Here is a 13496-nt window from a genome sequence, read left to right as displayed (position 1 = left end):
GAAAATCCATCATAGTAAAACACATACAAAATCAAAGTAAAAGGTTAAAATCATGAATTAATGTCATCCAATGCACTCGAAGGGTACACGACTCAAATACGGTTTAGGATTTGGACTTAAGAATTTATCTCCCCTCTCTTACCATTGAGATAATGTGATAGGGTACGCTCATCTTGGAAATTCAAGGAAGTCAATGCCTGACACCTGCAATCTACATAAAATCCATGCATGTACATACACAATATATACTAAGCTAAATAGACAATGGCAGGAAGTGGTGCATCGTATAGATCCTGACTAGCAAGTGACTACGATTCCCTTCCTTAACCACATCAGAAACACCATACATAAAGAAAACAAATATGCACACCATACACATGTAGTATGGGGTAAGTATCCATAAGAAAACACATATGATAATAAACCATCTAACTATTCATTATCAATAGCTGAAACACTAAATAATCATCATACATACATGAAATATAGAGTAGAAAGTAATCTCATCATATAATAAACTAAATGTAAAACAATGTTTGATAATCTTAAAACAATACTACTAATCATCAAACATAAAATTGGCCTAACAAAGTTTGGCAATGATAGCAAAAACGTAACTTAGGGGCAAGCACTACACCTTCTTAGGACAAGTAATTAGGCTATGGTTGTGATTGTACCTGAATGTTATCTCTCCATTCTTACCATTGAGTTATTGCAATAGGGCACACTCATCTTGGCAATTTAGGGAAGTCAATGTTTGGTGCTTACAAATATGTCTAAAAGATGAGCATGTATATGTGCATATATATCTAAGCTAAATAGGCAATGACAGTAAGTGGTATATCATGTAGATCTTGACTAGCAGGTGACTATGACTCCCTCCCTCAACCATATTAGGCACATAAAAAGAACACACACACCATACACATGCAAGTATGGGGTAAGTATAATAGTAAATCCTAAATATAAATAAAATCATATTTTAACATGAACATCTCATCATCGTGAGGATGTAATAAACATCTTTCTAAGATACACCATATGAAATCATCACAAAAGTAATTTCATTAACTAATTAAGAGCAGTTAAAACGTCATCATTGTAAGCAAGAAATTGTTACAACTGACATGATCAATTACTCAACATATCAAAGTATTTCATTTCAAATATCAAATAAGGGCTAACACATCTACAAAAGAGCCATATGGAGCTTTAACAACTAAGTCTACCATGATAGCAAAGCAGAGGTATTATAGTGAGTGTGCATTTGATGGGATCTTGAAAAACCCAAATTCTTGGATATAAGTATGTCGGTTGAAAAATTATTCATTTGAGGGTTGGGTTGGGAACTTGCATTGCCCTTTGACATTCATCATGTGATGAGCATGGGTATGTAGGGTAGGGGGTGGAGTGACTTCTCTCATGTACCCTAGTGCACATTCTAACAAGGTAGCATGAAGAAGTTCTAACAAGTGAGTGCTAAGTATTCCATTTATTCTTATGAGATATGGATTTGTGTTGAATCATTACTCATGAAGCATGCGTCAATGAGTTTGACTCAAAAACTTACATAGTTAAATCCTAATAGCAATATCACAAAGTGATAGCTAAATTAATAATTAGGTGATAAAACTTAATGATAAGATAAGAGAACACTTGTATGGTTAATCTAAGGGTGTATGCATGTGTGATTAATGTGAGGGCATTGTGTGTTGGCTTCATGAGGGATTTATTCCACACTGGTGTGATAGCTTCCTAAGGGATTTATTCTGCACTAGATATAGCTTGGGCTTTCTGATGCCAAGAGAATTATACTCCACTTGAATCTCTACATAGTTATCCTTAGTGGGTCTGACCAATGACCTGATGTACTACATTGTCTTCATGATCATGTAGAGGTTGATATCATGTTCTTGATTGGCATGTGTGTTATCAATGTGTGATTATCTTATGTGATTGTGGTTGGATCATTATATCCATGAGCACAATGGGTGTGGGCCTATAGGTACCACTTGATTGGGAGACATAGCTACCTATACCACTACTAGGGACTGGTGTACATAGATTATCTTCTTCTAGTTTGAGGCTGGTGTTGGACATTCACTTGGTACTATGGTGTATCCAGAGTATGTCCTCTTATGATTTATGCTTTACTTTTGATGATTTATGCTTTACTTTAGATGCATTTGATATAATGTTTAAATGATGTTTAGTATGTTACTTGATGCATTCTTTTATCATGATGTTGTATCACATTGCTTAGTTGAGACTTATTACCACTCCTTTGGATTAGCGATGCTATTGGTAGATTAAAATGTTAGATATTTCTTATTTCATGTGACGTTAATGGATGGTTTATTGGTAAGAAATATCTCATGATACAACTCTAATGATCTTGTTAGAAATTTGGGATTCATGCTTGGGGCTATTGTTAGGGCCCTTAAGGTCTCATGATTCCATTATGGTAGGAAGGAGATGTGCACAATTTTTTTAGTTCAATTTCTTCTTTTCTTGTGCTTTCCCTTCATTGTGACATATTTATGTAAATATTATATTATGAGGAGGTTGTCTTAGATGGTTAGATGTTGGTTGTGATCCATAAATTGGTTTTTAGGGGATGTTATATTTCTTCTATGCTCTTGAGTGTTCACTCCTCAATTTAAGTGGATCCAACACTCCTCAGTGTGGAGGTTTTCCTTTATTTATTGCTTTTGTTTTGACTTTGGACATTGCTCTCGTCCTAAGGTTGTTTGGAACTTTAAAGTCTCATACGAGTAAGAAATTCTTTGTATGGGGATCAAAGGACTCATACAAACCTTTATTGACTTATACAAGCCTAAAATTTCACTCATACAACTTGTGAGAAAAGCTTGTACTAGGGCCAGTCTTGACTCATAGGAGACTAACATGTTGTTTGATCATATGGAAAATATGAGTATTTTCATGCATGTTGAGAAGATGTGGCTTATGCTTTTGGATACCCTTTTTGGTCTCATAGCTTTGTGGATCAAATAGATTGGTTAGAAAGTGTATGAAATATATCATTTAAGTACTCCCCTCATCTCTACTTAAAATATATTTTATATATGTGGTGATTCATTTGAGATAGGTTCTAGCCCTCCAAGAACTTTAAGATAAAGATTCTAGAAAATCTTAGAGCTTCAAGATTTCATACGTAGCCAAATTTTAGAACTCAACATGGTGTCTAGGAGATGAGTGGTTGTAATCTTGAGTCCTCATCCTATGTATGATCATTTGAGGCTCTATGCTTTCTATTCTTGATTATTTTATGGTTAGTTGGAAATAGACTTGTATGTTTAACCATGCTAGGAACTTTTACTTTGGGCTTATAATGAAACAACTTGTTTTAGATTTTTAGTTCAGTATTTCCCTCTTGGGATCCATAGATGTTATCTAGATCTCCTTTTGGTATTATATAATTCGTGTGATCTTTGGTTTTTAGTTATCTTTTTGGTGCTCGAGGATCTTTGCAAGTGTTTATAAGACTTCCTCTTATGTAAGTGAACATTTGATTTTATCCATGTTCCCTATTTTATTATCTTAAATAGATGTTTCATTCTTGCACTTGGTTGCTTAATTTTGTTGTTTCTAAGTAACTTATCTTAAGAAAAGATTATTCATTGCATGTTTTGTTAGGATTAAACCACAAAAAAAAATAACAATTACATGCAAATATAACCAACAACAAAAAATAATAGATCGCATAGAAAAGAACACAAGGCACCAAGATTTAACATGGTTCACCCAATCCCTAGGCTACGTCCACCAAATAGCAAGTCTAATCTTAGTACAATCCAGTGATTACAACCTGGTTACAATCCATAATCCCTTACAGCTCAATACCGCCACAAGAACCAATTTTGCATCACAACTTAATGAAAAAATACCTAACCCTAAGCCCTTTTATACAAGTATTTTATGTCACTTTAGGGTTACAACATGTTGGCAATATGTCGGCCACAACAATGGCCACAACCCAAAACATATAAACATAAGATAAGGTAACTATCATATCATCAACATATAAGCATAAGATAAGATAAGGTAGCTATCATCATCCAACCTCTTAAAGTAGACACAATGATCTGAATGAAACCTACTATAACCATGCTCATGTATAAAACTGTAAAATTCCATATACCATTGATGAGGTGCTTGCTTCAAGCCATATAAATTTTTCTTCAATTTGCACACTAAGTTCTCCTTACCTTTGACCGCAAATTCCTGTGGTTGAGCCATATATACCTCTTCATCCAAATCACCATGAAGGAAGATTTTTTTAACATCTAGCTTCTCTAAATAAAAATCTTAAGTAGCCACTAGACTTAAAACAGTATGGATAGAAGTCATTTTAACAACAGGAGAAAATATGTCATCAAAATCAATTCCCTTTTTCAATGCAAATCCTTTTACAACTAACCTGGCTTTAAATCTTTTATTACCTTCATCCTCTTCTTTTAACCTGTATACCCACTTATTCTATAAAGTCTTTTTACCTAAAAGAAACTTGCATAAATCTCATGTCTTATTCTTCATCAAAGAGTCCATTTCATCTTTCATTGTAGACTCCCACTTAATCTTAGTATCCACCTACATAGCTTCATCATAACTTTCAATTTCACCAGCATCAGTAAGTAAAATAGAATACAAAGAGAGAGAAAATCTTTGTGGAGGTCTAATTTACATTGTTGACCATCTAACATTCATCGGTGTGTGTGGTATTTGTTGTTGTGGTTGTTGCACATCATGAGAAATGGCTAGAACATCAATTTTTGGAGTACCATCCAGCACTACATAATCATCTTCTTTCTTCTCATGTTTCTGCAACAGATCTTTGTACAACACTTTCTCATTGAATATTACATCCCTGCTTCTTACAATATTATGATTTTCAAAATCCCAAAGCCTATAACCAAACTCATTAATTCCATATCCAACAAATACACATTTCTTTGACTTAGCTTCTATCTTGGTTCTATTTTCAGAAGCAATGTGAGCAAATGCTTCACAATGGAAGGTTTTGAGAAAAGAATAACTCACCTTCTTACCAGTTCATGCCTCCTCTGGAATACCACAACCCAAAGGATTAGAGGGACCTCTATTAATCAAATATACAGTAGTATTGATAGCCTTCACCCATATGTGTAAGGGCAACCCAGCATGCAACCTCATGCTCCTTGCATGTTCCATTATAGTCCTATTCATGCGTTCAGCCACTACATTTTCCTGTGGAGTCCTTGGAACAATTTTTGTCTACGAATACCATTAGTGGAGCAATAATATTCAAATTCATGACTACAATACTCACCACCATTATCAGATCTAAGACATTTTGATTTTTTACCAGTCTCATTTTCAACCAACCATTTCCATTTCTTAAAAGTTTGAAATACATCAAATTTCTCTCTAAAGAAATAAACCCATACTTTTCTAGTTGTGTCATCAATAAATGTAACATAGTAATGAGAGCCACCAAGGGAAGATACGTGAGCTGGTGCGCATACATTGGTATGCACAAGCTCTAATTTCTCCCTTTTATTTTCCTTCCCAATCTTTGCAAAACTCACTCTCTTTTGTTTTCCATACACACTACTTTCACAAAAATCCATATTAACACATTTCAGACCTGGTAAAACTTTCTTTGAATGAAGTACTTTCATACCTTTCTCACTCATGTGCCCAAGTCTGTTGTGCCACAACACTATATCAAAATCTACAGCAACTAATTGTTCTCCTTGCTCAACTACAACAATTGTTCCTGAACATTCATTTTTCTCTGAAACAATTAAAGTAGAAGGAACAATATGAACTCTACAAAGATATAAGGTGCATACTTTCACACCTTTTGCTACTACAAGAGAACCTTTTGAAACTTTCCAATTTTATCATTAAAAGTAACTACACAGCCCTCATCACCAAGTTGCCCTGATGAGATTAAATTCTTACTCAGCTTCGAAACATGTCTTACCTCATGTAGTAGCCAATGATTCCCATTTTGTAACTTAATCTTAATTTTTCCCTTTCCAACAATCTGACAAGGTTCATTATCCCCCAAATAAACAACCCCAAAATCCCCTTGGACATAATCAATGAAATAACCTCTATGAGGTGTAGCATGAAATGAAGCACCAGAATCTAAAACCCATGAATCATCAACACTTTCTAAAGATAGAAACAAAGCATCCTCTTTGGATTTTTGACTTACCACATTTGCCTCCTTGTCTCCACTTGATTTATCTCCTTCATTTTTCTTTCGATTCCAGTAATCTTTCTTTTTGTGCCCTGATTTTCCACGGTACCAACAATCGTTCGGTCCTCTCGATTGAGACCTCCTCCCCTTTGACTTTCCTCTTGATTTTCCATAATTTCTAGAGTTACTTCCTCTCTCAGTTGTTCTACCCCTTCTTTGTGCATTTAAAGCACTTCCTGATGTGGATCCACCTGAGGTTTTTCTACGAGTTTTCTCACTCAAAATAACACCGATCACATCATCATATTTTAGGGTACTAGATCTAGGAATAGAATTACTCACAACCATTACCAAGCCATTCCAGCTTTCAAGCAAAGAACACAAAATCAAGAAAGCCCTAATTTCTTCTTCAAAATTGATACCCAAAGAAGATAACTAATTAGTAATAGTATTAAACTCATTCAAATGATCTATAATAGATCCACCTTCTACCATTTTCATATTAAATAAATACTTCATGAGAAATACCTTGTTTGAAGCGGAGGGCTTTTCATATAGTGTTGCTAGGGTTTTCATCAATTCTTCTGTCGTCTTTGCTTTTGTAATATTAAATGCCACTGATGGTGCTAGGCATAATCGAATGCTTCCAAGTGCCTTTTTGTCCAAAAGATCCCATTCATCATTTGACATAGTTCCCTAATTCTTGGCTTTGCCTTCCAACAGCTTCCATAAATCCTTCTGATACAGATAGTCTTCCATTTGCATCTTCCATAACTGGAAGTTCTGCCCATTAAACCTATCAACCCTTAGCTTACCCTCATCTTCCATTACTCCCACTCAACCGTGAAACTTTCCTACAGAGGATAACTGAAAAAAAATAGGCTCTAATACCAGTTTTTAGGATTAAACCATGGACAAAAATAACAATTACATGCAAATATAACCAATAATAGAAAATAGTAGATCACACATAAAAGAACACAAGGCACCAAGATTTAATGTGGTTCACCCAATCCCTAGGCTACGTCCACCAAACAGCAAGTCCAATCTTATTACAATCCGGTGATTACAACCTGATTACAATCCATAATCCCTTACAGCTCAATACCATTGCAAGAACCAATTTTGCATCATAACTTAATGATACCTAACCCTAAGCCCTTTCATACAAGTATTTTATGCCACTTTAGGGTTACAACATGTTGGCCACGGCCCAATTTTTTTTATGATGTATAGTACTTTCTTGATTAGTCACCACAAACTAACAATCTCCCACTTGGGGACTAATCAAGCTACACACTAAACAACATGTTTTATCCTTGTGTTCCAAGCATCTCCAAGCAGGGCATTACATCTCATATCAAAGCCCATGTTCAAATATTGGGATCTCTATGTAAATGCTTCCCACATGGTTGATGTTGTGATTGTGTGAGTGCAAGTGCCTCTTTGAGAGCTCATGATTTCTTGTTTCTTGGGTATCTACTTGGGATGACTTTCTTATCTAGTAGATGTGACTTGAATAATGAAAAATGAAGTGAATCTTCAAGTTTCTTGGACCTTTCACGGATAGATGGTACCCCTTGGTGAGAACCTCATCTAAGCACACTAGACCATGTTGTGGGTTGTTTCTTGTAGATTTGAGTTGATGGTGACCCTTGTGTGGTCTATGTTTTGGCCTTAAGTGTCTCTTGTGTTGCTCCTTGTGGAGTATAGTGCACTATGCTCCTTATGTTCTCCTTTTGAGAGTAAAGAAATGGAATATAATTATAATTAATTACAATAATGAAATGGTTCCTTTTGATTGAAATAAATGAGTGTATATTGTGAAGTCATTTAAACAGAAGTTGTTGTTGCATTAGATTATTTGGGTTAGTGACTTATGTCCCCTAATTTCTTGTTTCTTAAGCTATGAAAAGCTGCAGTGATATTTCTGCATATCATATGTTACATTGCATGAAAAATAATTAGGGAAAATATATTTATGCATATGCATGAGGTCATTATTGGTATACTATCTAATGTGAGTGAGTGTGTTCTCTAACGATGCTTTCCTTAGCATTGTGTCGCGATTAATCCCTTTGTGTGATTGTTCCAGTCATCACATCTAATCCAACTCAGTTGATGCCTTATTGTGTTTTGGCTAGTGGAACTATCCACATCTTGTTTGGGCTAGCATTGGTTTTCAATATTTTTCTCGCTTGGAATAGTCATCAAAACTTGTCTACCTCTCTCTTTGTGACAGTTGTCACACTTGACTTATTTTTGAACTATGCACATTTTTGAGATTTAAAGTTGGAATTGTTGATTCCCCCATTTGGAAATTTTTATATTTGGTCCATGGTGACTACTCCAAATGCCTTTTACTACTACCTAGTTGTATATTGTGGCTCTATCATGTTCATTCGAACCACCAATAGTATATACAAGGGATAACATCATAGTGAACATACTAGTGTATTAATAGATATAAAGTTGTAACAAAAATAAATTTTAATTAAATGGTGATAAATATTTTGTTGTTATGTGAAAGAAAAAGAAAGTTGATAAAATCACATACTTGTTAAAAGGTTATTTATTCTTGTTGCCTACTTTGAAAATATTTATCCTCTCAAATTCTTAATTGCTTGTAAGATGGGTGATTTAATGTTGTTTGTGTTAAACTAGATTATATGGATTAAGAATGTTCTTTTACTCTCTTATCTGGGTGTATGGTGTGTGTCAACATTCCTCTTGTTGTGCAGTTCTAAACATTTTTTTGTTGCATTCTTTGGCAACTAGGGTTATGAGTGTTTGTGGCTAGATGAGGTTTTCTGTGATTTTTTGGATTTTTTTTGGGCACTTGGGTGCTTGTTCTCTATTTCTAGATTTGTAGGCCTCCAAGAATAAGCCTAGTCCTTGGGGGGATGATGTGGTGCCTCTCCCATTGGATTTTTGTAAATCATCCTAATGGATACAACCCTAATGATGTAGTTTCTGAGTGATCATGATAGGGAATGGTGAGTGTTCTACACCCTTGGGGTGATTTTATTCTATTGTTTCATTAGCTAGTTGATTATGCTTATGCCTGATTTATAAGATTATGATGTGTTAGATGGTTTCATTGAGGTTTGTACCAATGGTTTGATAGATAGATAAGTGTTACAATATTGTTCTATGATTATCCTAAGATGTGTGTAGTGATTGCACTATGTATTAGTGTTGTATTGCACTTGACTAGGTTCCTACAACAATATGTATTCATGTGTTTGACCATGTTGACTTATTTGTTTATGAATATTTTATGGGCTTTATCACTTTATGATTTACATATTTGTGCTACAAATATTTATATCATTATTGCAGTAAACTTTTATTATGGTTCAAATGAATGATTTAAATAGATTATTTTAATGAAATTAATCAAATAATAAATATTTGCATCATTTCGCACACTATTTCTTCGACTATAATATTATCATTCATCTACACTTGATTGAATTGTTTATTGTGCATGACTTATATCCTTGGTAGTGGAATGTGGAGTTAGTGATTCATTTGTTCATACCTAGCAAATGTCTTCCTTGTATGGACAACGTTTCCTATTTAATTAAATAAATAAGCCCTTTGATTAATTGGTAAATCTAGATTCATTATGCATTTGAAAGAGATTTTTTACTATTGAAGGTGCACATTGAGTTGCAGAACTAGAACTGCAAAGTTGTATTGTTCTCAATTGATAATTATGATTATCTTATGTGATGTATTGTAATGTCAAATCATATGTTATGTGTTGCCATCAATGCCAAAGGGGGAGATTGTTAGCCCCAACCAATGTTGTTGTAAGTCTAGTTGAGTAAGTGGGATATTGTTAACTGATTCTATGAGTGTAATGCAAAAGATTCATATCAAGTTGTTATGTTTCCATTGATGTCAAGTCTTAGTTGATTAGACATTATGCTAATTTAGTAGAGTACCACATGATTTGATTGATGAAGAGGATTTGAAGAAAGTGTGTTGTTGAGTCAGAGAGTTGAGCTTATATGTAAGGTATTCAATGGGCACTTGAATGAGTTAGTCAATGATAATGTAATGTTGATTTGATTTTTCTATAATCATGTAAAGTTATAATGTAAAGAGCTATGCAAAGATTACTTGAGTAGCAAGGTTAATAAAGAAATTTAGTGTACATTGAGTGACTCTAGTTGTCATCGAGTACAGCATGAAGAACACAATTTTTTGTCAGCAAGTTAGCATTAACCAAGTACTATATTACCAGAGTGAATGCTATGTTCACCAAGTAACAGTTGGAAGAACATGATTGAATAATTGGGATCTGAGGCTAACTTTTGATGGAAATTGGAAAGATTGAGAAGGCCCAAGGCACCAGTCAAAGTTTGTTACAAGATCATTGGCTGGGAAAATTCAATGAAGATCTGATAATGGAAATTAAAAAAGGATAAGAATGGACACAAATTTCAATGCAAGGTTATATTTTCTAGATTTCTAAATTTAGTATATGAAGGAATTTTGTTGTGATTTGGAGATTGACAACTCTGATTAAGTGACAAATTATGGAAGGATATGGAAGTATTGAGAAAACTATTTAAGGAGATGTTGGAGACATTTTTTAGCTACTAGTCATGTTGATTAAGTTTCGAAATGCAATTTATGTGAAGTTTTTGTTGAATGCAAAGTTTTAAGGTGATTAAGGAGTGGAGCAAAGCCAAGTGAACCGAGTAGAGTAGATGAAAAATAAGAAGAAAAGTTGAAGTGAAAAATGAATTAGTCGAGTGAAGGAGAAGAAGATGGCAGAGAAAAGAACAATGATTTAAACAACCAAAGGTAGTTTTTATCCTGATAGATCACTTTATATTGTTATTGTTTAACCATTATAGCAGAAAATATCAAAAGCATCGAGTGGACTTAACAAGTTTTTGAAATCGTATATGGTAACATCAATTAGTGGTGTTTGTAAGTCCTTTTATTCAGTTCACTTTTTATAGTCAGGGAACATGGAGTGATAAGGTATAGTTGATCTTTTAGTGAATTCCTTTAACAAGGTCACCCGAACAAAGTGTTTGTAACCTGTAACAAATTTGGCTCCTAGCATAGCTCACTTCGAAAGAGTGAAATTTTTGATTTGTTGGTCCTAGGTGGTTTTCCCCTTAATAATGTTTTCACCTTAAAATCTTGGTGTCAAATTGTGGGATTCTTATTTGTGTTGCAAGTATTTTATAAGTTTTACATTTTGCTGCAACTCAGTAATAACTATAACTGATGGTCATTAATATCTAAATCATAATTGGAATATTTTACTAATACTCGATAATGCAAGGATAGTAAGTTATAAATTTATTGAAGGTTAATAGTTTATTCTACCAAGTGATTATTGTTGAAGTTTATGATTGTTGTTTGGTACTGAAAATGTTTGAAGGGACTTTATGATAATTGGACATAACTGATTCACCCCCCCCCCCAGTTATCTAACATGAACTAGAACTTTGTACCATGGTCTAGGCCCTAAAGAAAAAAAGACATTATCTCCTAATTAAATAATTTTTAAATTTCATAGATAAAATGTATTGGACTATTTGAATGGGTAGGAAAAACTAGGTTGCAAGTACATGAGATATACAGAGAAACTATAGGAATATGCATTAACAATAAATTACAAAAAGGGATAGTCAAACAAAGTAGCCAATGCACCTAGTATAAGGATCAATCTTTTATTACATGAAGTTCATCTACAAGCCATGGGGATAAGTGCCCTAAAAGATTTTGGAGATGCCTATAGGGTTTGTAAAAACTTCACTAATTTTAATCATGTACAATATTTTGATTATCTATGCGAAATGGAATACTTTTCAAAGAGGGGAAACTTTGCATTCCTAAATTTTCTATGAGAGTTAATTTGATCAAAGAAAATCATTGTGGAAGTATGATTAGTCATTTTGGTTCAGACAAGACACTTGAGTTGGTTAAATGATACTACTATTAATTGGCCTAAAATGAAAAATGATATTAGGAAGTATGTGGAAACTTATATCTTGTCTCAAATATCCAACGGGGTAACAACAAATCAAGGGTCTTCACTAACCTTTATCAATTCTAGCTACACCATGGGAAAGTGTCAGCATGGAGTTTTCAATGGGTTTTCCAAGGACCAAGTAGGGTTTTGATAATGTGTTTATTATAATGAATAGGTTTAGTAAGATGGAACACTTTATTTCCCTCCAAAAGTACAAATGATGCCCTCCACATTGCTAATATCTTCTTCAATGAAGTAGTAAGGATTAATGGCCTCCCCCTCACCATAATTTCAAATAGAGATGTCAAATTCTAGGGTCATTTTTAAGAATCCTTTTTAAAATATTATGTACAAACCTCTTGTTTATTTATGCCTATCATCCACAAATGAACAGAAAATAAAAAGTTGTTTTGATTAAGTAAAAATAGCTTTTCAAAGGACCCAAAATCTTTTAACAAAAGGCAAGAAAGATATAACAATGAGGATCAAAATACAATTGTGGGAAGCCACTCAAAAAAATAGAGGGACACACCAAAGTTCCCAACAAGAGGACAAACAACCCAAGAAGTTATAAACCATCAAGATTTACATTTTGGTCTAGTCTTTTGAGAACGTAAAGACATATCAAAAGAAGGAACAAAGGATTTGCCTTTTTTTCTTTTAACTAATGTCCAACCATCCTCTACCTTCCCAATAGCCTTATGCTAGTCCCAACTAACCCCCAACAACCCCTCATCGATAGAGTCAGCAATAGAAAAAGAGACAGCAACAACATTATGATCCAAAGCCATCAAAGGGACAATAGTCAAATTAATAAAGACAATAGCAGGCGGCGAGTCAGAAACAACATTTTGATTCAAAACCATCATAGGGACAACAATAAGTGACGAGTTAGGGACAACAATAAGTGACAAGTTAGAAACAACATTCTAATTCAAAACCATCATAGAGATAACCTTCGAATCACCAAAAACAACAATTGAATCCTTAGCCAAAGAGAGATTAATATGCGAAGAGCTATCTGAACCATCCACTTCTATAGAAACCTTATGAACTATATAGTGATCATCTGAAACCCTCGACCACCAAGAAGGTGATTTCTTTGATCTAGCCTTGTCAAAGGAGCAATCGTAGCAAGATGGCCAGTCTTATGGCATTTCCTACATCTGAAAGGAATACCCTCATAATCAAGCAATTGAATCCAAGAACCAGTTGGAGAAGCCAACTTCAACATTTTTGGAAGCCCCTTGGAGGTATCCATCTCCACTAGGATGCAAG

The sequence above is a fragment of the Cupressus sempervirens genome, chromosome 10, assembly GCF_028749045.1.
Source record: "Cupressus sempervirens isolate cs-2001-9-10 chromosome 10, ASM2874904v1, whole genome shotgun sequence".
NCBI classification, from domain to species: Eukaryota; Viridiplantae; Streptophyta; class Pinopsida; order Cupressales; family Cupressaceae; genus Cupressus; species Cupressus sempervirens.
Note: the sequence above shows the minus strand (reverse complement) of the source record.